At 39.3% G+C, this 27,085-nt stretch overlaps 1 protein-coding gene and 1 long non-coding RNA gene across 7 annotated transcripts in view; one reads left to right on the plus strand and one right to left on the minus strand.

Moving 5' to 3' along the window:
- Nucleotides 1-12,601, minus strand: part of STARD3NL (STARD3 N-terminal like) — a 51,000-nt gene extending 38,399 nt beyond the window's left edge. Inside the window, exon 1 of one of the 6 annotated variants that reach the window (XM_014831870.3) lies at nucleotides 12,323-12,601. The gene's annotated coding sequence lies outside the window, so the exon portion shown is untranslated. Of the gene's footprint in view, nucleotides 1-5,669; nucleotides 5,815-10,716; nucleotides 10,876-11,936; nucleotides 12,129-12,322 lie in introns of those variants that run through there. The other 5 variants (XM_070504552.1, XM_070504542.1, XM_070504543.1 and 2 more) reach the window with 5 other exon arrangements.
- A 63-nt stretch (nucleotides 12,602-12,664) lies between these two features.
- Nucleotides 12,665-27,085, plus strand: part of LOC106825219 (uncharacterized) — a 187,926-nt gene continuing 173,505 nt past the window's right edge. Inside the window, exon 1 of the long non-coding RNA XR_011501830.1 lies at nucleotides 12,665-12,912. This is a non-coding gene — a long non-coding RNA (uncharacterized lncRNA). The remainder of the gene's footprint in view (nucleotides 12,913-27,085) is intronic.

The following is a 27,085-nucleotide window of genomic DNA, read 5'->3' on the forward strand; positions in this document are numbered from 1 at the left end:
TTCCGATGTGATGTAGCAAGAAGTACACAACATCAAATCTGATATACCCAAGCCAAAAAGGTATAAGCTGAACTTAGTTATAAAGAAGAGTCAGAAAACCACAGTATGTGGGGCATTTCACAGGACAGTTATCCTGGAGCCTTTGGAGAAGTCAAAGTAGTGAAAAACAAAACAAGAACAAAAAGAAGGAAAAATGGTGTGGATAGTCTTCAAACTTAAAAGAGCATAGATTGAATCTTAAACTAAAAAACAAAAGAAAAAAGAAAAACCTAAAAAAGATCATTTGGGAGATTGATTATAGTCGAGTATCCTGGTTATCTACGAGAATGCCCTTATTCTTAGGAGATGCATGCTAAAGCACTGAGCGGTAAGCGTCAGGATGTATGCAACTTAACTTATGAATAGTTCAAAAAAGCATAAGGACATGAGGATGTTTTGGTATGCAGTTGCTCTATCAATCTATCTATCCATCCATCTATCCAGTATATATAAACATATATAGAACATACGTAAATATATTAAACATAATATGCATATAGTTTACATACAGATATGTAGTATACATGTATATATATCAAAGACAGTAGAGGCAAATTTTCATTGCAAAAACTCATCAAATTAACCCTGCTATAAAGATGAGCTACCCACAAGAGCACAGAATGAGGAACCAGAATCATCCTAGGAAATCTCTTCAATCAACCTATAAAGTAGAATGCACACGGCTTTTGCACACACTCATCTGTTTGATAGTTCTTATGTACATACATGACAGTTGGAGACACAGTGATAGACTGAAAGGAAAACCTACATGAGATTTCTGAGCATCCAAATCATTCTGCCCTTAATATAACCATCAAGTTACCTAGACACCAATGGAGATTGGTTGAAGACTTCTACAGTGCTTGTGACCGCAGACAGGAGTCATTCTGTCTGAATTTTGAGCCAAGGTCAAATACCTAATAATGGTCTTGTCGTTGTTGTCACAGGTGTGCATGAAATAGTGGAGTGCACATCATGCGGTTTGGGGTCTAAAGGTTCCTCAGGTCTTTAGTGAAAATGTGCATAAGACATCACTTTACTGTAAGCATTTAAGAGCAAATTTGTCCTTCACCTGTTAGTACATGAGTACTCCAACTCTTCCCAGACACTTGAGGAAACAGATTTTCTACAAAGGAGAGACTGTTTACCTATCAAGGCGCAGGCGCATCATGTGTTGTTTTATTCATGCAGTGACCTAATACACTGGTACCTCATTTCAACTGTACTTCCTTCTGTTCTTTCTCTTATTTTCCTCTAAGAACTTAGAAAGTACAACTCCACAGTAACATCTATATATATTATTTCCATGGTTTTATTCTCAATATATATTTTCTAGGTCTCATATTTTCTAGTGTTGTTTACACTTGTTTCAGATGTAATGAAAGGTTTTATTCCATCCTGATAAAACTGTTCACTCTTCATTGCCATGCATTCTGCCCCTTCCCCCCACACACTATTAAAGCTCTATGTCATTTTTTGCAGTCTTGTCTCATTCAATAATTTCTGCTAATATCCGCAGATGAAACTAATTATGTGCACATAAACAGAATTTAATCTTTTGACAATCTGCTTAAAGACTCAGATTTATTTAGAAATTGATATCAATGTCTCAAAAAATTTAAAGCAGAAAAAAAATATGGAGTTTTTAGGGCACTTCTCTAATAGACACTAATTTATCTCCCAAGCCCAAACCTGTGCTTCCAGCAATTTAATTTATAAGTGACCTATTTCTATTGCAATATTAAAAATATTGGTGAACTTCTACTTAACATATAACAGAGAGAGAAATATTAAAATTACAGATGGCTGGGTAAATGCATATCAATGTTTTCATAAGTTATGAGGCAAATCTAATACATATTAAGAAACTGAATCTGCATATATACTACAAGATTTAAGAACTGTACTTGATAATTTTTGAAAATTCAAAGTTTGCCAGAATATACCACATCTCCTTCATTTACTCCACAAATATGTTCTGAGCACCAAAAATGTGTGAGGTCCTCTGGGCAATGTGGCAGTGAATCCAACAGAAAAATTTCCTACCCTCACAGAACCTACCTTCTTGAGTAACGGGACAGAGGATAAAGATAAACAAAGGAGCACTGTCATTGTAAACTGAGTAGTCAGGAGGACTGCACTGAGATCACCACAGGTGAGGCAGAGGTGGAGCAAAGACTCGAAGAAGATAACAGAGGGATGTCATGTAGATTTCTGCAGGCAGAAGAAGGGTGAGGACAGAGCCTGGAGGAGGGTGGAGCTGGCCAGGCAGGAGTTCACAGCCAGGTCATCAGCCTTAGTTTTGCTGGTGCTGAGTGACAGAGTGGGAGAGCAACAGGAGATGATAACAGAGAAGTTAACAAGGGGCCAGGCCTGTGAGACTTTAAGGCCACTGTGAAGACTTTAACTCTGAATGAGAGGGGAAGACACTGGAAGGTTTTCAGTAGAAGAGAAACATGATCCAACTTAAGCTTTCAGAGGTTCTCTTGCTGAGAAAGAAGCAGGAGACCAGTTAGAGGACTATGGGAATAATTTGGGAGACAGAGGATATATTGACTTAGTAGACTAAGCTGGTGGTAGTGGTGGTGGTGAGAATTGGTTGGTTCTAACTACAGAGCCAAAAGCATTTGGTCATGGCTTGGGCACAGGGTACAGGATAAAGAGAGGCCTAAAGGAGAGCTGCCTGATTGTAGCCTGAGGAAACGGAAGTATGGAGTTGCTATTTACCGAAATGGAGAGAAGAGAGGAAGGGCAGAACATCAGTTGAGTTTGGACACATAGAGTATGAAACGCTTATTAATATCCAAGTGGAGATAAAGTAAGCGGTTGGTTGTAAGTCAGGAGTTGAGGGGAGAGGTCTGAGCTAGAAACAGAAATTTGGGAGTCAATATGAGATACACGAAAGGCATGAGATATAACAGAAATTAGAATGTTCTCCCTTCCCTTCAAAAAAGATGAGAAAAAAATAAAGTGCATTTATTTGTAGAACAGAAAGTAACTACGAGGTGGGCCCCATTTAAGCCCACTAAGAGTTCCCATTTTATTAAATAATAAGCAATGAACACCTACAAAATGTAAAACCCCAAGCAGACATGTAAAAGGCTTCAAAAGGTAATGCAAAAGCTCCCCTGCTCTCAGCAGAACTTCCATCTAGTCGAGGAGGTAGACAGTATACAAATAACACAAGGGATCGACTGGAGCGGGGAAAGAAATCAAGTCAGACTCTCAAAAATAATCAAGCCACTGGGATGTTGCTTCGTCCAGGGGAGGATAAGCCAGCTGGATAGAGGAAGGACATTTGACAACGTATATCTGATCTTCCACAGATCACAGGTTGGCAAAATGGCAGCATGCCACAGAGTGGCCAAAGTCATGTTGGGAGTACATGTTGTTAGAGCCCCACCCCTGTAGGGGTCAACAACTTGGTAGCTGGTTATGTCACCAGCACTGGCTGAATCAGATGGGCAGCACATTATAGCTACAACTCATCACTGCCCAAAAAAGCCTCTCTCAAGATGGGCTCTGCCAAACAAGAATATCCTTTTGTCTCTCATCTTTTTCGGACACTGCTGTCAGGTGGCCCAGAATAAATGGAACAACAGGGTCGCTACAGCTGTCTTCCTCCAGCTTCTGTCTCTCTCCAACCTCTGATTCTCCTCCTAGTAGATCTCTTCTGGTGCTCAAATTGATTTTACAGCTTTTCCCCCTTCTCAGCTTCAGCTCTAATCCTACACTCAACTATTTTCTCCACAGCTCACCTAGAAACTCCTTTGTCTTTAATCTTCCGGGTCACAGAAGCTATATGTAACCTCATATTCCTTCGTAAGTCATATAAAGTCATTTCCACAAGCGCAAACGACTGCTGATTTTTTTCATTGCTGACTGCCAATCATTTTCCAAACAGAATCTTGTTCTCAGAGAACAAAATCTACTTTTGGCTTTCCTAAAAAAATCACAGTAGATCAGTTATAAAATATCTGATGGTTATTATGGAGTTACCACTATTTTTCTCAACTTAACCTCATTAATACTGTCAACCATCAGCAGATAGTAATTCAGGGTAAACACGTTGCTCCTTAGTTCACACACTGTCACGAATATTTAAAGCTTCCTCTTAGAGATGAGCTGCCAGCTTCAGCAATGATGGAGTCAAGAGTCATATTATTACCTACACAGATGAAGGCCCCTCAATTGAGGAACTTGAAAGATTTTCCAATGCACGTGTGGACATCTCTGCACCATGTGATGCCATTTCTTCAGTACTTACTGCAAGCAATTTTCGAGCAACTGCTTTCAATTCTCAGGGTGGAATTCATGATCTTACTGATCCAGATCTGAAAATCAATAATATCCCAAAGCAGCGAGCCCACTGCTCTCCTATGAATCACAGGAAGGTGGCTAAAAGTGTGCACTTCTTTTAGTAACTATCTTTCTTCAACTCAAAGACAAAAATTAGGTATGTGTTCATCACATTCTTCACAGGCTTCCCCAGACCTCTCTCTCTAAACGAGAAAACAGAAGCTAAACTCCAAGTAGCCAGCTGATGAGTGGACAGCAAAGCCAAGGTGGCTATGCAAGGCAGGCTGAGTTTCTTTTCACTCAATAACACAGGGCTTGTTCTCTAGAAGGGGAGAAAGAAGGTTCCTGCAAGTGTCACTCCAGTTGAGAGAGCCATTTTCTACTCACCGCTCCTGTGTTGGCTCTGTCACTAGTAAAAGCAGCACACTAACAGTAATGCTAGGGAAAAAGTAACATCAATGGCCCCTGGAGCTATCTAAGGCCAAGGTCCTATTTCACAAACTAGAGCAAGTCAATAAAAGTGAATGCCATTTACATCTTTGCCCAGGAGTACTTACCAACAGGCAGAAGTTACATACATTACACGTTATCTCCTACATTTTAATACACAAGGACAGCACACAGTTCTAAGAAAAATTACTGATCCCTACCATGGACGAAGGATTGAGGTTCAAAGCTTAGTGCATGTGACACAGTGATAAGGAAAGTTAATCTCAAAATCTTGATGCCTAGTTTTAAAAAACACCAGTACCCTTTTCTCTTTCTTCATCAGACTTCTCCAGCTATCACACAGGAAACTAGACCCTCAAGAGATCAGCATCAGATGACTTTGTCAACCTAGCTTGCACTTCAGAAAATAGAATCACATAAACAATGACCACTAACTCTAAGACTCAATGCAACCACAGGCTAATCCATCCAGAAAACAGAGTCTGAATTACAGCCTAACAAAGAGTACGGGCTCGGAGCACATGTTACCAGGGCAGAGGATATCGCAAAAGTAGGATCTCTTTAAGCTCACAGGTTCTCAATAAAGGTTTGAAACTAGCACCTTCTCAAAAAATCTGCTCCCAAATAACTGAACAAGAGATAAGCAATTAGAAAATCAAAAAGAAAATTAAAAGAACTTAAAAATACTGATATAGACCGATAATATATAAACTACCTGTAAATACTTTAAAAACGTTTAAAGGAAGAAAAATTAACCAATAATTATCAGTAATATCTTGTTTACAGTTTTTATTATTAAAACAATGTGTTAAATTTGATTCTGTTGCTGGCTCCACCTTCCAAACATTCCTAACCGTTGACCATGTCATTCCCTCTAATACCTCTCCTCAGTCTTTTCCACGATTTTCCCAATCACCATTCATCCATATTATTCCAATAATTCAGTCTGCTCATCTCCAAAACATTCTCCATACTGGTATCACGCTCCTTCTTCTAAAACGTGAATGCATCACTTCATTTCTCTACTCAAAACTCCACTTTCCTCACACCCAGCACTCCGGCTGTACTAACCTATTTTTAGTTCGCTTGTACAAAAGGAGGTTTCACCATCCACATGTTTGTCCTAATACTCATTCTGCCCGGAGTGCCTTTTCCTCCAACTACCAAACAATTAACAGCAGTAATAAGCCTATTCATTGTTCAAGGAGGCTTAAATATCACTTCCTCAATGAAACCTTGTCTGATCCCATTGGTATAATATATATGCTATATAGCCTTCTTTAACAGCACCTCTAATCTTTCATATTTATTTCACATATTGTTTACATGTCTTGCTCTCAGTACCACACCAAAAGCGCCTGGAAGATACTTCTACAGCCTTAGCACCGAGGGAAATGCCTAGCCATGTGTTAGACACTGAATTGTTTGTTAAATTCATGAATTACAAATATTGTATAAAAGTATGGAGTCAGGGTACTTGCTAACTAAAGTTAGACAAGCTTACACATATGTCTGGAGTTTTAATAGATTATATTAAATAAACTAAGAATATTTAACCTCTGATTACTATAATTGACAACGGAATTAATAAAAATGCCCCAACCTCCCCAAATTAATTTGGTCATCTCCTTTTCCAATCTATTTTGAACACTATTTAGTGAAGTCACTCTAACAACACACTACATAACCTGGTACAAATATATAGAAAAAAAGAAAGAAATCACTATACGAGTGAGAACCTATCCAGCCCAAATGAATGGACAGATATGTAATAAGTGTCCACCATATGTAAAACACTATGCTAGACAACCACTTCTAGTCTAGAAGCCCTACTCCACTCATTTCATTTCCACAGCCTTAAAAGAAAGGAAACTTTAGTCCTCTACACAGAATCTACCTCATTTCCCCCATCAAATGAAGGTACACTGCCCTGCAATGTCACATTGCTGCGAAGTCCACCCCAAAAGACACTGCAAACTGATGGCCTGGGAGAAAATCTTGTCCATACACAGGTGATACTGTTTGTCTGTCTGCTGGCTGGCTTGCATGATCTTTCATCAACACTGAATTAATTGCCAATATCAAAAGATGAGAGTTTTTCACACAAATAAAATCCATATTTCTAGCTTCTCTTGAAAAATAGGGAATTCTGGCAAAACTCCCCAGGTCACCCAGCTGCCTTACGACTTACTTACAGCCCTACCTGGTCCCTTTCGGCATTTGCTTTGTCTCCTGGTTCACATGGGTCTTTGGACCCCTGACAGTCAGTGCCTAGTCTGAGCAGGCTCTGCTGGGCCAGGGTTTGCAAAGAGCACTGCATGGTTTCACATCCAGTATAACCTTACGTTACTCAACCTCTCTAGGCCTCCGCTTCTCCTTCTGTGAAGTGATAACAGTAACAAAACCTACCTAAGAGGGCTGTAGCAAGGAATACATTACGTTATATAAAGCGGTGGTTCTCAAGGTGTCAGGCGCTGGCGGGAAGGATTCTAGCCCCCAACTGCTACCCCACTCAGGACATCTGGCAATGTTTGGAGACATTTTTGGTTGTCAGAACTAGGGAAGGTGCCATGGGCATCTAGTGGGTAGAGCCCAGGGATAGTGCTAAACATCCTAAATGCACAGGACAGCCCCCATGATAAAGAATTATCTAGCCCAAAACGTCAACAGGGCTAGGATGAGAAACCCTGATATAAAGCATTGAGGACTGCAACTGACACAGAGGAAGCCTTCTGTAAGTGTCAGTTATTATCAACAATAACAGAAGCAAGTCCTGGCTGGTGCTCCTCAGTTGGAGAAACTTCTAATAGCTCAAAGAGCTCCTTGTGCTGCCTTTCATAAATTTAATGAACCATACAGATAGGAAAATGTACTTGAAATTATCTGGTTCCACATCATTAACTCAGCAAGCAAGTGATTAACTCAAAAAAATAGTTACGAGAATATGTTTTCCTGAAACAAAAAGCAAACCAGAATATACTTTGGCAAGCAATAATGTGCAATATTTGAAAAGCATACAGTCCTGGATAATATGGGACACGGAAACCTCTGATTACCACATCTTAGAAGGTACTAGACCAAATTCCTCCAAACTCCAAGTTTAATATACGGAGGATGCCCACTAGTCCCAAGATATTTTCTGGAAAACAGTGATAAGAGGGGAAGTAGAAGAGAAAGGTTTTAAACTAAAGAGGCTACCAAACCCCATACCCCCCAGTGCCTGCCCCGGAAGATCCTGCAGGCTTAAACAGCTGAGTCAGCGATCCTTGGTGAGAGGGCCTGCTTTCACTGAGTCACGACAAGAGGTATCTTCCAGATTCAGGTTCACTCACAAGCAAAGCAAGCGAAACCATCCGGAAGGCCCGAGCCGGGCTGACCCACTCTTCAGAGGATGCCAGGAGTGCTGATACAGGACATGGGACCCAGTGACGGCCTGCACGGGGCCCTGCTGCTGTGAACCGAGTACGGAGCAGGCTTCCCGGCCCAGGACTGCAGCGGCCCCGGGCTAGTCTCTCTGGGCCTCAGTTTTCTCATCTTTAACATTAAAAAGTGCAATTGCTGTTATTTTTTCCTATACTATAAACACAGAGAACGATGGTTTTTATTTGCAACCATGTGCCTTTAACATTTACAACCCAAAGATTTGAGTTCCTCTCAAGGGACCCATTGGTAAAGGTAGAAGTCAGGCCCTTAACTGAAACAGGAAAGAGGTTCTGTTGAATCAAAGCCAAGAAAAGCATAACAGTGCTTCTCTCAAAGACGAGGCAATAAAAGCACCAACAAAACTAAACAGCTCTACAATCTACAAAAAACTCTGCATGGATAACATAACTATTAAGTCTCTTTTAAGTTCAGGCCAACACATACTTGAACACCCATATACAAAACAGTGCACTACCAAAGATATCAAGATTGGTAAACTGCGGCACAGAGAAAGACTCCCAAAAGTACCGTGAAAGAGAACACTTCCATTAAAGAGGCAGAGGAACGATCTCATTGAGGAAGCAGCACAGACCGACAGAGAGGGGCAGGGGGAACTTTGGCTGGCTGGATGTGTCCACCCACTAGGCACTCCAGGCCGCAGGCAGAGCACAGGCAGAGGCACTGAAGCTGGAAAGGCAGGAGTCCAGTCTGGGACACTGGGTTCACGGTGGAAGGATGGGACTATAATTTGAGGCCAAATCACAACCACCTGGATCTTCAGAACATGCACATCAGGGCATGAACAATCTTAAAGAACAGAGATATTTGGTCAAAGTATCCAGCAGATGGCTTAAAGAGCAAAAGCTCTCCTTTGCCTAAAGTGAAATATCTTCCAACATTTAAGAAAGAAGGTGTTAATTCCATTAACATTACTCTAATTTGACTAATGAAAAAAGACAATTTCTATAAAGTTACAGGAAAATCAAAAAGCCACCAGAAAGTAAACTATTTTTTAGTTTACTGTTATTTATCTACCACATCCCAATCATAATTAATAAAATAAGCAAGCCTTAGAAATAAACAATGGGTATCTTTAAATTGTAGGAACATAGTAACCCACTTTTCAACCATATAATTTATAAAGTGATTTTTACCTATTTTTTAAAATGATAATATATTACTAAGAAAGAGAAGTTATATCCCTGAACTGACACAGGGACTTCCTCAATCATAGAAAGAAACTCCACTTGCCAACAGAAACTATGAACTAGCAAACTCTAGGCAATATTCATTCGTAAGCATAAGGTTAAAGCTGGGAAAACAGTAACAAATTTTAAACTCCCTTTCAAAGATGTGTGAAATTAAAACCAATTTTATAGTTATTTTGATGCCACTTTCTACTAACAGAAACCAAAGATTCATCCAGAAAGTTTACAGTTGCTCATTCCTGAGAAAAGGGAAGGAAATATAGCAAAGGACTATTTTGGCCCAAGAAGCAGCACTGTTTCATCTTTTAAAATTACCTTGTATGACTTTATGGACAGTAAATTCATGATGTTGAAATATTATATTTTTATATGTATGGAAACCCTTCGTGATGAAACCTTCATGAAGTAAGTACAGCAGAAAAAACACTAAGCTGAGAATCCACAGGGTGAGAATTTGGTGCCAGTTATGTCTTAATCACTGAACATTTATGGCCTCGACAGCCCCAGCTTTAAACTGAGAGGACTGAATCACGATCTCTACAAGGCTATTTCATAAAATATAATTTCCAACGACAGAGATCTGTAGCTGCTGTTGTATATATACTCAGGAAAGCAGTGAATCAGGCTTTGGGGCAGGCTATTGGCATGTTCAAATCTAGGCTCCCTCAGTACTAACTGGGTGGCCTTACGTGTAAGTTTCCTTTTTGATCTAGAAGGGATAATATTTACCTTTGCAAGATGTTGGAAGGATGAGAATGTATGTAATGCATCTGGCACACTGTAAGCACTACATAAAGGCAGACTTTAAGTCTCTAGTCAGTAATAAAAGTTCTAACGGAAAAAGGTCATCCACTTGACACTTGACAATGCAGTTTCCTAGAACTGAGCTTGGAGAAGAGCAAGCACTGACCACCAGTCCTTTCCCCAAGGGGGAGCACATAAAGATAATACTGGAGAGGACTCATGGTTGGGAGCAGGAAGGATAAAAGCAGGAAGTTGAAGGTAAGCAGAGGCTTAGAGTCCTGCACACAATAACAACGAACAGGAAAGAAACAGCATGGGGGACACAGTGCTTGAGGGAAGAAGACATCTTTCCATTAAGAAAGAGGACCATTGGCGAAAAAGTATATAATGAATTACTGCACTGATTTCATAATGAAAATAAAGCAGAGCTGGTCAGAGTCTACGAGTGCCACTAAAGAAAATAAACAGGGCTTTGGCAGTACACAAATCCTATTGCCTTCCCCCCCTGCAATTCTTACACAGGCGGGGTTCAGACAACCCTGCTCCTGCCCACCTCTCGGGTGTCATCTTCCACCTCTGTTGGGGACCTCAGTCTCCCCTAGGTTCACTCCACTCCAGCCACACAGCTTCGCTTCCATCCCTGGAGCAGGCCAAGCTCATTTTTGCTTTAGCTCCTCTGCACTGTTATGTCTGCAGGGAAACTTCCGGCAGATCTTCCCACAGCTGACTCATTCTGAACGTCTCACCCAAACTGTCACTTCCTCAAGGAAGTCTTCCATGACCACCACATCTCAATTTCCACCTACATCCCAATCACCCTCTAGCCTCTTACTCTGTACTATTTTTCTAGCGTTCATCATTATCTAAAATTGTCATTTTTGTTTACATGTTTATTGTATCTCCACCAAAATGTAAGGTCTCTGAGAGCAGGAACCTTATCTAAATTTTTCAGCACTCAATCCTCAACACCTAAAACAAAGTGTAGCAGGGATGAGGCACTCATCAGATAAACTTGTCCAAAGAGCAAATTCAAATGATAATAATTACCATCCTTCACTGAACATAAGGAAGGAAATGTCCCCTGAAGTGGCTTTAATTTCATTTCTTTAATGCAGTTTTATGCAATAATGCAGTCTTAAAAGGCCAATGTTTGAGATAGCAAGATTTAAAGAGAACGGATTTTTCATGACAGTACAAAATATCATATATATGTGCATATATTGCACAGTACACATTTTCCTTCCTGAGCATGAATTATGCCCCATGTTATTAGAATCCATAAATAAAGCTGTTTTGTTTGTGAGACCCTGCTTCTAGAAAGAGCAGGTGTATGGGGAGATGGACTATAGATGGGAATTATCTTCCAGAACCATTCTCAGAATTCTGAGATAAACTGAACTAATTCCAGTATATTTGAGGTTAAACCTGTTACTCTGTTACCTTGCTAAACTTATCCAAATTATTACCGAGTCAAATGATGAATTCAGTGATTTCATCTGTGAAATAGAAGACAAATGACATGGTGAAATCGGCACATTAAGGAAATGGTAAGATAAGTTCCACTATGTTAACCCATGTTCGAACTAAAAGAGAAAAAGATCACCTTTTAATTCCAAACCATAATTCAGCATGCTGAGATTTCAAAACATGGCCCCATGAGTGGGCAAGGCAGCAAACTGAAATCACAACCACAACCCCCCTGGCTTGCGCTTTTTAAATTTTGTTTTGTTTTGAACACAGCTTTTCTTAAGGAATAAGAGGCCAGCAGCCGACCTTGTCTGTATAACCCACGCATCCCGCATCCACCATTCTTGGTCACTCTGGAGGGCCCACGGCGCCAGCACGGCGCTGGACCCCACCGAGGACTCCTCGAGGCGAAGGAATGAAGACCTCACTACCTGCATCCGTCCCCTGAATCCCAGCAAGCCCTGGAGGCGGTGGGGCTGGGCATTCTGCAACTTCACTTCTGTATCCTTTATATAAACAGCCTGCCTAGCCCCTCCTCCTCCCCGGACGACAGTGCAGGGCTGAGCAAACAGAAGCAGACGCCCCCGCTCTGGCCTCCGTTCGCGGCCTCCTCTGAGCCCCGGGGGAAGGCATGACCCCGGGTGACTCAGTTTTCCAATCTGTCAAATAGGGTGGCGAGCGACCCAGCCTACCTGGTCGGGCGGTTCCGGGCCGGCCGCCCCAGGGCCAGCGGCTCCGTGGTCACGCCCGCGGGGCCTCTGGCGGGCGGAGGGGCGGGGCTCGGCGGGGCGGAACCTGGGCCCAGGGACCGAGCCCGGCAGGCGACGCGCAGCCCTCCGCCCGGAGCCAGTCGCCCCCGGACCAACTCGAGTCCCCGGCCCGTGACGTCAGCACGCTGACGTCGACGCACAGAGTCCGCATCTCGCCCGAGGGACCAAAGACCGAGCTGGGGGCCTGAGTGCCCCGTAGCAGAGCCAGCGATTGGTTTTTGGATCTGTCAGTCATCTCCTGCCCAGTAAGCGACGCGCGAAGGCGGGAGAGGGCGGGAGGAAAGTGTGGAAATCTGGATTCCGGGGTTTGAGAGCGTAGAGCCGGTTGCGCTTTTCGGAGTCTTGTTGCCCAGCGTTTTGTTAGGCGTCGTTTCCTCCTCGAGCATTTCTACTGCATCCGCTTTTCTCCAGTCTTTTCGTGGAGATTTAGGCTTCAGCTCGTGGAAAATAATCACAGAACTGGATTTCAGGGCCCCCGGGCACCTCGCACTGAGCTCTCCAGGAATGAAAAAGTAGGACATTCCATTTCTCTGTTAAAGCGTGACTTCCACTTTGAAATCTCAAGTTCCCGAAACCTATTTAGGAGACCCTTTCTCTGTGCTCCTCTTGCATAAGTAACACCTCCATCTTAATAGTCAAATTTCATTTTATTTGTGTGTTTTCCCACGAGATTGGGCATCTTTTAATTATTATTTTAATTCATTACCTTTAAATTTTAATTAAACTTTTTACCAATAGATGCTACATTTGTATCCTTCAAATATTTAAAGGTATAGAGGGTTATACGGTGAAAATTCTCCTTTTGCTTCCAGTTCCTCAGGCAGTCAGTTCGTCTATTAGGGGCAATCAGTGTTGCTGACTCCTTGGATATTCTTCTAAAGGTGGGCCGACTGCTATTATTAATTTTAAATTACACATAACCATAAATTTAAAGATTACAAATTAGGCTAAAATCCTTTTCAGGCGCTAATTACAAACCCAGTCCCTATTTGATGACTCCTATTTCCTATGTATTTACATATGTGTAGATGTTTTTTTGGCCAGTCGACATTATATCCTTGACATCTTTCCACGTCTATGTATAAAGTACCCCCTTCTTTTAAAATACTGTGTGGTAGTCCTCAGAATATTAGGTAAAATTTATGATTCCCCTACCCTTGGACATGTAATTTGTTTCTTTTGTTTTTTTAAAAGAAGCAGTGCTACCTTCAACATAAGTATATGTCCCCTTTTGTACTTATATCCAGGTGTTCTCTAGGGTAGAGATACCAACAAGCGAAAGTGCTGCCTACAGGATGCACATTTTGAATCCTAGTAGTAGATTCTCTCCATTTGCTCTTCCAAGTAGCTGTTACAATTTACACTCCTACCCCAACCCTTTCCCTGCGCCCTCGCCAAAATTGGTAAAATGCACTTTTTAAAATTTTCTGAATTGACGAGTGTGAAAATTTTTAAAAGGATGACATGTACAAAAGAAGTGTGATAATCATGAGTGTATATCTTGATAACAAAGTTAATGAACTCATGTAACTATCTAAACCAGGACTTTAAACGTTTGCCAGCAATATAGAATCTCTCCTCATGCTTGGTCTTAGTAGATGCACTCCTACACACAAATAGCCACTTTTCTGAATTTTACCACCAGAATTAGTTTTGCCTGTTTTTCAATGCTGATAAGTGGACGCACATACTATGTACTCTTATGTGGCTCTTTTCACTCAGTAATATATTTGTAAGATTGATCCATATTGAAGAATGTAGTAGTAGTTTATTCATTTTCATTTTTGTATATAATCCCAAAATTTCTTTGTCTGTTCTAATATTGCTTGGCATGAGGTTGTTTAAAGTTTGGAGTGACTACAGTTGATGCTGCTATGAATATTCTGGTCCCTGTCTATTGATAGATGTAGTTACACATCTGATTTTGGCACAGTGGTACCTTGTGTGTGGGGGATACGTTCCAAGACCCCAGGGGATGGCTGAAACCACAGATAGTACTGAACCCTATATATACTATGTTTTTACCTATGATAAGGTTTAATTTATAAATTAGGCACAGTAAGAGCTTAACAATAATAGCAATGAAATAGAGCAATTGTAACAATATACTGTAATAAAAGCTATGTGACTGTGGTCTCTAAATAGCTTATTCTATATTTTCAGGCTGCAGTTGATCACAGATAACTGAAACTATGGGGAGCAAACTGTAGATAAGGGGGAACTATTGTATATACCTGGGAGTAATATTACTGTGTCACAGGATATGCATGTATTCAGTGTTAGTAGACACTGCCAAATAGTATTTTGATTTACCAATTTACAACCTACTGGCAGTGAATGAAAATTCCAGTTGCTCCACAACTTTGTCAACACGTGATATTCCCAGTTTTGTTTTGTGTTCATCTTTTGTGTTTGTTTTTTGTTTTCAACTTTATTGAGACAAACGGAATATACAAAAAGTTGCAAATGTTTAATGTATGCGTTTTAATGAGTTTGGACATATGCATACACCCATGATACCATCGCCACAAACAAGGTAGTAAACATAACCATCACCATCAAAAGATTTCTTGTGTCCCTTTGCTTTTTTTGGTGCTAAGAGCACATAGCATGAGAGCTGCCTTCCTAACAAGCTTTTAAGTGCACAACGTCCTATTGCTAACCACGTGCACAATGTTGTACAGCAGATCTCTAGAACTTATTCATTTTGTATATAACTGTAACTCTTTAACCATTGAAAAATTCTTCATTTTCCCCTCCCCGTCCCCCTGCTACCACCATTCTATTCTCTGCATCTATTAATTTGGCTATTCTAGATACTTCAAGTAAGTGGAATCATGCAGTATTTGTTTTTCTGTGACTGACTTAATTCCAGGCATAATATTTTCCATGGCAATGTGATATCTCTGGTTCCTCACCCCAACCCTGTTTGAGCCTCAAGCTGGGCTGGCCTTCCGTGTTTGTCCCTCATGTGGTTGAATGGTTGGCATGAGAGGGCCACAAGCAGGTAAGAGGTGCCACAGCAACTGTGGGTTGCCTTTGCCCCATCTCCGAATGCAGCCTGACCCATTCCTCACCTTAGATGTCCCCAGGCCCAGCACCTGAAATTGCAAACTTCTCTGCCCACTCAGGTTCAGGCTCTGAGGTCCCACAGCTGCCCATGTGGTGTGGAAGAAGTTTTTTCCCTGAATTTTACATTCCAGAAATCCCAAGGAATTGTCTAGACAAGACAGATGCCATTTTGTGGGGGTTTTTTTGAAGAAGATTAGCCCTGAGCTAACATCTGCCACCAATCCTCCCCTTTGTGCTGAAGAAGATTGGCCCTGAGCTAACATCCATGCCCATCTGCCTCTACTTTATATGGGGGATGTCTGCCACAGCATGGCTTGATCAGCGCTGCATAGGTCCATGCCCAGGATCCTAACTGGCAAACCCTGGGCTGCTGAAGCAGGGCATGCAAACTTAACCACTACACCACTGGGTGGCCCTGTAAGAAAACTGATGATTCAATCAAATGAAGCAATGTCAGGTTAAGAAGATGTCTCTGGTTGTGCAACTGAGCTATCACATGCCTTTTAAGCAATTAGAACTAGATCATGCAATCATTTGTCACCCAATTAAATTTGAAAGGCCAGAAGTGCATAGATTAGCACTTTAGCTTTTGCTTTAGTGAAAGCAATTATTACTTCTATAAAAGGACAATTAAAATGAAAAATGAATTTTGATGAAAATGTAGTGGTATAGATAATATTCACTTTTACTTTTTTTTTTTTAAAGTTTGGCCCTGAGCTAACATCTCTTGCCAATCTTTTTTTCCTTCTTCTCCACAAAGCCCCCCAGTACATAGTTGTATATGTTCTAGTTGTACGTCCTTCTGGTTGTGCTGTGTGGGACACCGCTTCAGCATGGCTTGATGAGTGGTGCTAGATCCTTGCCCAAGATCTGAACCAGTGAAACCCTGGGCCAGTGAAGTGGAGCACACGAACTTAACCACTTAGCCACGGGGCCACCCACTTTTACTTTTTAAATGCTTAAAAAAATTCATAATGTTTTCCAGGTCCATCCGTGGTGTCACAAATGGTGGGATTTCCTTCTCTTTTAAGGCCAAATAACTTTCTATTGTATGCATATACCACACTTTATCCATTTGTCTGTAGTTGGAAATGTGGGTTGTTGCCAAATCTTGACTATTGTGAATCATGCTGTAATAAGTGTGGCAGTGCAGATATCTCTTTGAGATCCTGATTTCAATTCTTTTGGACATTTACCCAGGAGTGAAATTTCTGGATCATATTGTAGAAGAAATAGAAAATATGAACAGACCCGTAACAAGTAAGGAAATCAAATCGGTAATCAAAAACCTCCCAACAAAGAAAAGTCGAGGACCAGATGGCTTCACTGGTAAATTTACCAGTGAAGAATTAACACCAGTCCTTCTCAAAGGCTTCCAAAAAGTTGAACAGGAGGCAACACTTCCAAACTCATTGTACAAGGCCTGCATTATGCTGATACCAAAACTAGAAAAAGACTCTACAAGAAAAGAAAATTCCACGTTGATATCTTTGATGAACGTAAATGCAAAAGTATGTGAAAAACTTCTAGATGCAGAAATCTGTAACAAAAATTCTAGCAAACAGAATTCAACAGCACGTTATAAGGATCATACACCATGATCAAATGGAATTTATTCCTGGGATGCCAAGATGGTTTGACATACACAAATCAATAAATATGATATAGCACATTAACAGGATGAAGGAGAAAAATTGTATGATCATCTTAGTAGATGCAGAAATTCATTTGATAAAATTGAACATCTGTTATGATAAAAACTCTCAGCAAATTAGAAACAGAAAGAATGTACCTCAACATGACAACTGCTATATATGACAAGCCCACAGCTAACATCATACTAATGGTGAAAAACTGAAAACTTTTCCCACAGCTAACATCATACTAATGGTGAAAAACTGAAAACTTTTCCTCTAATATCAGGAACCAGGTAAGGGTGCCCACTCTCAGTCCTAGCTAGAGCAATTAGGCAAGAAAAAGAAGTAAATGGCATCCAAATTGGAAAGGGAGAAGTAAAGATGTCTCCATTTGCAGATGACGTGGTCTTATATATAGAAAACCCTGAAGATTACACACACACGCACGCACGCACACACCTGTTAGAACTAATAAATGAATCCAAGTATGTTGCATTATACAAAATCAACATACAAAAATAAGTTGAATTTCCAATGAACTACCCAAAAGGGAAATTAGGAAAACAATCTTATTTACAATAGCATCAAAAACAATAAAGTATTTAGAAATAAATCCAACCAAGGAGGTGAAAGATTTGTACACTAAAAACTACAATATTCTGATGAAAGAAATTAAAGAAAACACAAATGGAAAGACAACTTGCATTAATGGATTGGAAGACAATACTATTAAAATGCCCATACTACCCAAAGCAATCTACATATTCAATGCTATTCCTGTCAAAATTCCAATGGCATTTTTTACAGAAATAAAAAAAACCCCTAAAATTCATATGGAAGAACAAAAGACCTAGAATAGTGAAAGCAACCTTAGGAAGGAAGAACAAAGCTGGGGACATCACACTTTGTGATTTTAAAGTCACTGTAGTCAAAACACTATGATGGTGTCCTAGAGACAGACATATAGACCAATGGAACAAAATGAAGAACCCAGAAATAAACCCACACGTATACAGGCATCTGATCTTCAGCAAGGGTGCTAAACATACACAATGGGAAAATAATAGTCTCTTCAAAAATAGTGTTGGGAAACTGGATATTGACATGTAAAAGGATGAAAATGGACATCTATCTTACAACGTACACAAAAATCAACTCAGAATGGATTAAAGACTTAAACATAAGGCCTGAAACTGTCAAACTCCTATAGGAAAATGGGGAAAGCTTCGTGACATTAGTCTTTGCAAAGATTTCATGGATATGTGGATATGACACCAAAAGCACAGGAAACAAATGTAGACATAGACAAGTGGGACTACGTAAAACTAAGAAGTTTCTTCACAGTAAAGGAAAAAATCAGCAGAGTGAAAAGTTAACCTGAAAATGGAAGAAAATATTTGCAAACCACGTATTTGATAAGGTGTTAATTTCCAAAAAAATGGAAGCAATTCCTACAGCTCTTTAGCAAGAAAAATAATAACAACCCCATTAAAAACTGGGCAAAAGACTTGAATAGACATTTCTCCAAAGAAGACATACAATTGTCAAAAGATATATGAAAAGGTGCTTAACATTACTAATCATCAGAGAAATGCAAATCAAAAACACCATGAGATATCACCTCACACCATTAGGATGGATATTAACAAAAGATAACAAATGTTGGCAAGGATGTAGAGAAATGTTGAGTCATTGTACACTGTTGGGGGGAATGTAAAATGGTGCAGCCACTATGGAAAACAGCATGGAGGTTTTTTTATAATGTTATACATTCTGATGCATATGAAGGGCTATCACATTAGCTCTAATATGCACTCCCTGGATGACAAAAAGAGCTTAACACCTTTTCATATGTGCGTGTGTCATTTGAATATTCTTTTTTGTGAAATGCCTGTTCAAGTCTTTTGCCCATTTTTAAATTATCTGTCTTTTTCTTATTTATTTTGTAGGGGAGAAGAAATCCTCTACCCTCTCTAGGTCCTTCTGGCTGGGCTATGAATTAAACTGACATGAGACTGAGTAGTAGGAGAAAATCAAACAGAGCTTTGTAACATGCATATATGGAGGAAACCCAGGAAACTGGGCAACTTGCCAAAATGGCAGAGCTGCCAGCTTAAATGTCATCTTCAGCTAAAGACAAAGGAGGATTTGGGTGGAAGGCAATTTACATGGAGATGGAAATGTCAATGGGCCAACTACAGACAGTGTGACCTGAGAGACACGTTTTACATTATATTACAGTTATCCTCTGGTATTAGCCCCTTCCTGGAACAGACCTGTCTATTGTAAATTCTTTTAGACAGTTGAGGGGGAGGTCAAAGTTTCTTTCAGAGTCTTTTGTGCTTAAAAATTATCAAGCCGAAGAGACACATTTTGGGGTGGCCGCTTCTGATTCCTGACAATTTCTAGGTTTTTCTATAGTGTAGATCTGATTTTTATGTCAGATATATGTGTTGTGTATATTTTTCTTACTGTGTCTTTTTCATTATAAAATGAATCTTTGACTTATTAGAATCTACTATAAATTAATACTTTTTCTAGTTTCTGGACAAAGCAAAGACTTTAGAACACTTTAATTTCATTTACCTAACTCCTGATTTTTGTGCAACTGTTGTGTATTTTTTTTCCTGGGGAAGATTAGCCCTGAGCTAACATGTGCTGCCAACCCCCTGTTTTTGCTGAGGAAGCCTGGCCCCAAGCTAACATCCATGCCCATCTTCCTTTACTTTATATGGGGGACGCCTACCACAGCATGGCTTGACAAGCAGTGCATAGGTCCACATCCGGGATCCAAACTGGTGAACCCCAGGCCGCTGAAGTGGAACGTATGAACTTAACCACTACACCATCAGGTCATGCCCTGTTGTGTATTTTGATTCTATTTAATTATTTTAAAACCCGACAAAATATTATTTCATTTTATATAGACAATATTCATTTAGATTTGTCCATATATTTGTATTTTACTTTGCTTTTCGCTACTTTTTGCATTCCTGGGATTACATTTTAAATTATTTCATTCTTTATTAAGTTTTATAGCATGTCTGCCAGTGACAAAAACCTCCACTAGGCTATCCAAGATGAGATATCTAAACTCTCACCTAGCTGCTTTGGGTACTCTCGGATGCAACTGTTGCCTTTTCAAACTTAATCCAGCATTGTGGTTATTAATAGCAGGAAGTTGCTCTGATAGTAGATACTCAATTATAGATCAAAATGTATTGAGCATGTTCACAAGTGTGAATAATATTCTTTTAGTGTTAGCCTGAACTAGTGCTGTGCGCCACAAGAAGAATGTTTGAAATGACGTTAGTGAAAATGTGGACTAGGCAGCTCCAATGACCTGTTCCTCCACAGACGCATTGAAAAATTAAGCAGCAATTGTCAGAATCAAATTTGTCAGAAGTCTGGAAAATAGACAGATGTTTACAACAACCAAGCAAGTGCTGAATCAAGGAAAAGGCAACTTTATAATGGTAGAAGAGTTTGAGGGTATTTTTACTTGCCCTTGACCAGCCCCCTCCCAGGCTCTGCAGTGATCTTGAAGATGACAGCCTGTGTTCCCAGAATGGGACCCTTCCGTGCGTTGGGGAGGAATGGAGTGGAAATAAAAGGTATGCAAATTGGAATGGAAGAAGTAAAACTGTATGTATTCACAGACAGTATGACTATATAGAAAATCTCAAAGAGTCTGAAAAAAAACCCATCCTACTGGAGCTAATAAATGAATTTAGCAAAGTTGCAGGTACAAGATCAATGCAAAAAATCAGATGTGTTTCTATACACCAGCAATGAACAATATGGAAATGGAATTTAAAAAACAATTTCATTTACATTAGTATCAAAAAATAAATAAAGAACTTAGGAATAAATTTAACCAATGAGGTGAAAGACTTGGATACTAAAAACTATAAGACATTGCAGAAAGAAATTTAAGAAGACCTAAATAAATGGACTGACATCCCATGTTCATTGATTGAAAAATTAATGTTGTTAAGATGGCAATAATTCTCAAAGCCAGCTAAAGATTCAGTGCAATCTCTACCAATATTTCAGTAGCCTTTTTCCAGAAAAGGAAAAGCTGATCCTTAAATTCATGTAGAATTGCAAGGGGTCCTTAATAGCCAAATCAATCTTGAACATGAAGAACAAATTTGGAGAATTCATGCTTCCTGATTTTAATACTTACAACAAAGCTACAGTAATCAAGACAGTGTGATATTGAAATAAAAAGACATATAGATCAATGGAATAGAATTGAGAGTCCAGAAATAAATTTAAATATCTATGGCCAGTTGATTTTCAAGAAAGATGCCAAGACGATTCAATGGGGTAAAGAATAGTCTCTTCAACAAATGGTGCTGGGACAAATGAACATGTAAAAGAATGAAACGGGACCCCTACCTCACTCTATATACAAAAGTTATCTCAAAAGGAGCCAATAGCCTAAATATAAGAGGTAAAACCTTAAAACCCTTCAAAGAAAACATAGGGGTAAATCATCATGTTCTTGGATTTGGCAGTAGATTCTGAGATATGACAACAAAAGCACAAACAACAACAAAAACAGATAAATTGAACTTCATCAAAACTAATAACTTTTACGCATCAAAGAACAGTATCAAGAAAGTGAAAAAACAACTTACAGAATGGGATCAAATATTTGCAAATAATATACTTAATAATAGTCTAGTATCCACATTACATAAAGAACTCCCACAACTCTGTGACAAAAGATAACCAAATTAAAAGTGTGCAAAAGACTTGAATAGACATTAATTCAAAGAAGATTTACAAATGGCCAATAAAACATGAAAAAATGTTCAACATTATTAGTTAATAAGGAAATGAAAATCAAAACCACAGTGAAGTACCACTTCACACCCACTAGAATGGCAAACAAAACAAAACAAACCACCCCCCCCAGAAAAATGGAAAATAAAAAGTGTTGGTGAGTATGTGGAGAAATTGGAACTCTTGTGCTTTGTTGCGGGGAATGTAAAATGTGACAATTGCTTTAGAAAACAGTTTGGCAATTCCTCAAAAAGATATGCATAGTATGACCTAATATTTCCACTCCTAGGTGTATATACAAAATAATTTAAAACACATAGTCAAACAAATAAGTGTACATATATGTTCATAGCAGCACTATTCATAATAGCTAAAAGGTGGAAACAGCCCAAATGTTCATCAATGTATGAATGGATAAACAAAATGTGGTATATACATACAATAGAATATTATTCAGCCATAAAAAGGCATAAAGTACTGAAACATGCTACATTGTCGACGAACATTTAAGACATTATGCTAAGTAAAAGAAGTCAGACACAAAGCTCACCTACGTATGATACCATTTATGTGAAATATCTAGAATAGGTAAATCCATAGAAATAGATTGCACATTGATGCCTATCAGTGAGAAAGGGAGGAGAATGGGAGCAAGTGATTAATGGTTAAAAGGTTTTCCTTTGGGGTGGTGAAAATGTTTTAGAACTTTACAGAGATGGTGTTTGCACAACATTTGGAAAGCACTAAATAAATGCCACTGAATTGTTCACTTTAAAATGTTAATTTTATGTTACGTGAATTTTACTTCGATTTAAAAATAATAATTCAATAACCCACCTACTCCCAAAACCAACATGTTCAAATGAGTTTTCTTCTCTTGCACAAATTTCCATGGATCTTAGATAGTTGGAGACCAAAGCCACTGTAGATATGAAAGAATTATCTAAGTTACATGAAACATTTGCAGTGTTCTACTTAAGCAATGTAAAAGTAAAGACAGAAATTAATACAGAAAATTCTACCACTATATGCCAGACTCATCTGCCACTCGTCCTCCTACTTTTCATTTGGACTAGCTGTACCATTTTTCTGCCCCAGATTAGGTGCTTAAAAATATTTCTTGAATGATGACACAATGAATAATCATTTTACATTGCTCATGCAAATACAATGCTCCCATCCAATCTATCCTCTATACTTCCACTAGTTAGTCTATATGAGATATGATGAAAGCCTGAAGTCTTTCAATAGGTATGTTTATAATGGAAATCAGTAATATACATATAGAGTGGGTTGGAAAGGAAGCGATGAATATGTAAGCTATTAAAGATGTAGAGCTGACAAGACTTGACTATTGACTTTATTTGGGAAAATAAAGGAGTACAGAAAGGGTGATTGGTTGGAGAATTTTGCCATTAACAAATCAGGAATTCGGGGGGAAAGCTGGTTTGGACAGGGGCTGAGTTATAAACTCACTTTTGAACATTTTGTGTTTGTAGTTGATGTGGCTTATTTGGAACTATGTCTAGTAGGCATCTAGATGATAAACCTAGAGAGCTCAGGAGAGACACTTCAGGATGATATCGTGCAGGGAGAGTGTACAGATTTTGAAGGGAAGAACACCCAGGGAAGAATCCTGGGGAATATCACCATCTAAGGAGTAGGTGGAAGCAGAAGAGACCAAAAGGAAACTTAGACACAGTGCAATCAGAGATCAGAGGAGAAACACAAGAAGTCATGAGTGATTAGAGAAAATAGTGTTTTGAAAATGAAGTGATAAAGATTTTAAGTCAAAGTGAGCAAAACCTAAGACAACATGGAATAGAAATCCTAATAGAGTGAGGTAAATATGGGAATATTTATTTAATGAGATTAACTGCAACTTGGATCTTTAAGGATATAAGTGATATAAAGCAGTAAGAAAGTAAGTGGAAGATGGAGAATGACAAGTATTATAGGAAAAGAAATGAAGGCAGCAATGTGTGAGTAGCCTTGACTGAATGGCACATGAAATTATAGGTCCCTGAATTATCTAAACCAATACATCACTTTAGGTTCTGAGAGGGGTTGTGGTTGGTTATATCAGGAAAAGAGTGATTAACACATTTTGTTCTAACGTTTTTCTTATATTCCCTGTATTATTTATTAGTTTGCAACTAAAGCAGTCTTAGGAGTTTATATAAAAGAGCAACACTTTTAGTAACATTAATTAGACAAATCACTAGTGCACATTACAATTTAGTTCCCATAAGATGATACTGCTGTATAAGTAAAAAAGTTAAAAACCTGGAATGGGTGGTTTCAGTTTAAAAAAAGAAAAACACACGAATCCTGGAGAATGCAATAGTGGATAGCTGTTGGAAAGGGCCATATCTGTGCCGTCCAAAGAAACATGGGTTCTGAGGCAAGTTGGGACATTTGGGTCTGTTCCAAGATAGACTTTGAATGTTGATTCACTCTTAAATAGACTGTAAATTCCTATAGAATTTATTGAAAAGGCAATTTCAGCTGCAGCAATTTAACTATTAGAAGTCAAAAAGACAAAGAAAAGGGGCCAGCCTAGTGGCTCAGCCGTTAAGTTCGCAAGTCCGGCTTCGGTGGCCCAGGTTTCAATTCAGATCCCGGGTATGGACATGGCACCGCTTGGCAAGTCGTGCTGTGGTAGGCGTCCCACATATAAACTAGAGGAAGATGGGCACAGATGTTAGCTCAGGGCCAGTCTTCCTTGGCAAAAGAGAGGAGGATTGGCAGCAGATGTTAGCTCAGGGCTAATCTTCCTCAAAAAAAAAAAAAAAAGACAAAGAAAAACATGATTTATGAGCCCAGAGCTAAGGTTAGAACTTCATAGAACTTTGCCAACTCAAATCATCAGTGAATTTGGTCATCCTCATCCTGTCCTCTACTAATTTGAAGGATTTGGTTGCATCTTGGTGAAACCATTTAGCTCACCACAGTCTCTCATGTAACACAGGACCACAACCCCAATGAGCATCCTCTTCTACTCCCGAGTGAGTCAAGACAGCCAGGAAAGAGGCTCTCTTTCACCACTGTGACTCATGGCGCATGAGACTGAGCTGGTGCTCTGGGGTAGGGAGGCACTGCACGCTCCTCTTACATGTGGACCCGATGTTAGCCAAGGCTGGTCAAACCACCAAATCCACATGTCAAGTTAGGCTTCCATCTTGCAAAGTTGCTACAAAGTCATACAGAGGTCATTGATCTGTGCTTCCCAGCTATGTTTATACAGTTTTCACACAGTGCTTATGTTGGCAGAAAGCAGCTCTGTAAGATGCTAGTGGTAACGTGTGAGGAAGGGCCAAAATAATGGCAGAATATCCAGGAAAGCAGTGTTTATCATTTATCATTAATTATTTTCAAAGAATGTTTCCCACATTGCTTCTTTTTGTAAGCATCTGTAAGCTGATGTCCTTTCTTTGTTAAAAAAGGAATTCAAGTAAAAGAATTGTTGGTAATTCTTAACTTTGGAAGCACCATGTTGAGGTAAAATTTCTCCATAAAATTATGCTGTCTATAAAGGTGCTTTAAAAAATGGAAAAGATTACAGGCAGACAGCACTATAACGCTGATATTCCCTCATGGTGAACTCATCCACTGTCAGCAGGAACTAATAGAGTGAGCGAGGTTTTTTTTCTTTTTTCTGTTTAAAAATTTATAGGGAAAAGGAGATTCAACCTATCTCACTCTCACTTACTCCCTTCTTCACTCCCTCCCTCTCTCCCTCTTTTCCTTCCTTCTTTTTTCCTTTTTTTGCTACAGAAAAAAAGAAAAATCTAGAAAACACAGTCGTCACGCCTGGCCTTATTATCAATGCCTGGGGACAAACAATTTCAAAGAAAGTTTGTCTTTTCCAAGAGGTTCACTAATATCTGGTTATAACAAAGTGGACAGTACTTAGGCAGACCCATTACTTATATGAAATATACCTGCATAATATGTTAATTCCAAATTCTGACTTTAAAAATCTCACATGGCTTATATAAGTGATATATCAATGTATACTTCTTGCAAATAATTAAAATAGTATAGATGTATAGTGAGTGAAGAATAAAAATCTCCTTTCAAATGCCCCCCTTTTTTATTAACTTTTTATTAAGATTATGATAGTTTACAACCTTGTGAAATTTCGGTTGTACATTATTGTTAGTCATGTTGTAGGTGCACCGCTTCACCCTTTGTGCCCTCCCCTCACCCCCCTCTTTCCCCAGGTAACCACCAATCACTTCTCTTTGTCTATATGTTTAACTTCCACCTATGAGTGGAGTCATACAGTTTGTCTTTCTCTATCTGGTTTATTTCACTTAGCATAATACACTCAAGGTCCATCCATGTTGTTGTGAATGGGACGATTTTATCCTTTTTTATGGCTGAGTGGTATTCTATTGTGTATATATACCATATCTTCTTTATCCAATCATCAGTTGATGGGCACTTAGGTTGCTTCCACATCTTGGCTATTGTAAGTAATGCTGAGATGAACATAGGGGTGCAAGGGACTCTTGGGATTTCTGATATCAGGTTCTTAGGATAGATACCCAGTAGTGGGATGGCTGGGTCATATGGTATTTCTATTTTTAACTTTTTGAGAAATCTCCATACTGTTTTCCATAGTGGCTGCACCAGTTTGCATTCCCACCAACAGTGTATGAGTTCCTTTTTCTCCACAACCTCTCCAACATTTGTCACTTTTTGTTTTGGTTATTTTTTGCTATTCTAACAGGTGTAAGGTGATATCTTAGTGTAGTTTTGATTTACATTTCCCTGATGATTAGTGATGATGAGCATCTTTTCATGTGTCTATTGTCAAATGCCCCCATTTTTAATACAACCCTGAAGATGACTACTGTTAAACATTTAGTGTATAGCCTTTCCAACTTTTTCTCTATGTTAACATTATATATATATTAACATTTGAAACCAGTACACTGGACAGGTAACACACATTGAATATAATTAGAACACATCCTTATTTTTGTTTCCCATTGTCCCTTTAAACAAGCTCAGTGGCAAATTTCTTTTTCTGCCAATGGATTAAAACTAGGCATGCACCTTGACTCTTGGGCTCATTCCCAGTTACCTCTAAGTTCTAAACTGTAATCCTGTATTGGAAACTAGAATGCTAAGTGCCATTTCTTGATCAGCACTTTGATCTCTCAAAGGCAGG

The sequence above is a fragment of the Equus asinus genome, chromosome 1 (genome assembly GCF_041296235.1).
Source record: "Equus asinus isolate D_3611 breed Donkey chromosome 1, EquAss-T2T_v2, whole genome shotgun sequence".
In the NCBI taxonomy this organism is placed as follows: domain Eukaryota; kingdom Metazoa; phylum Chordata; class Mammalia; order Perissodactyla; family Equidae; genus Equus; species Equus asinus.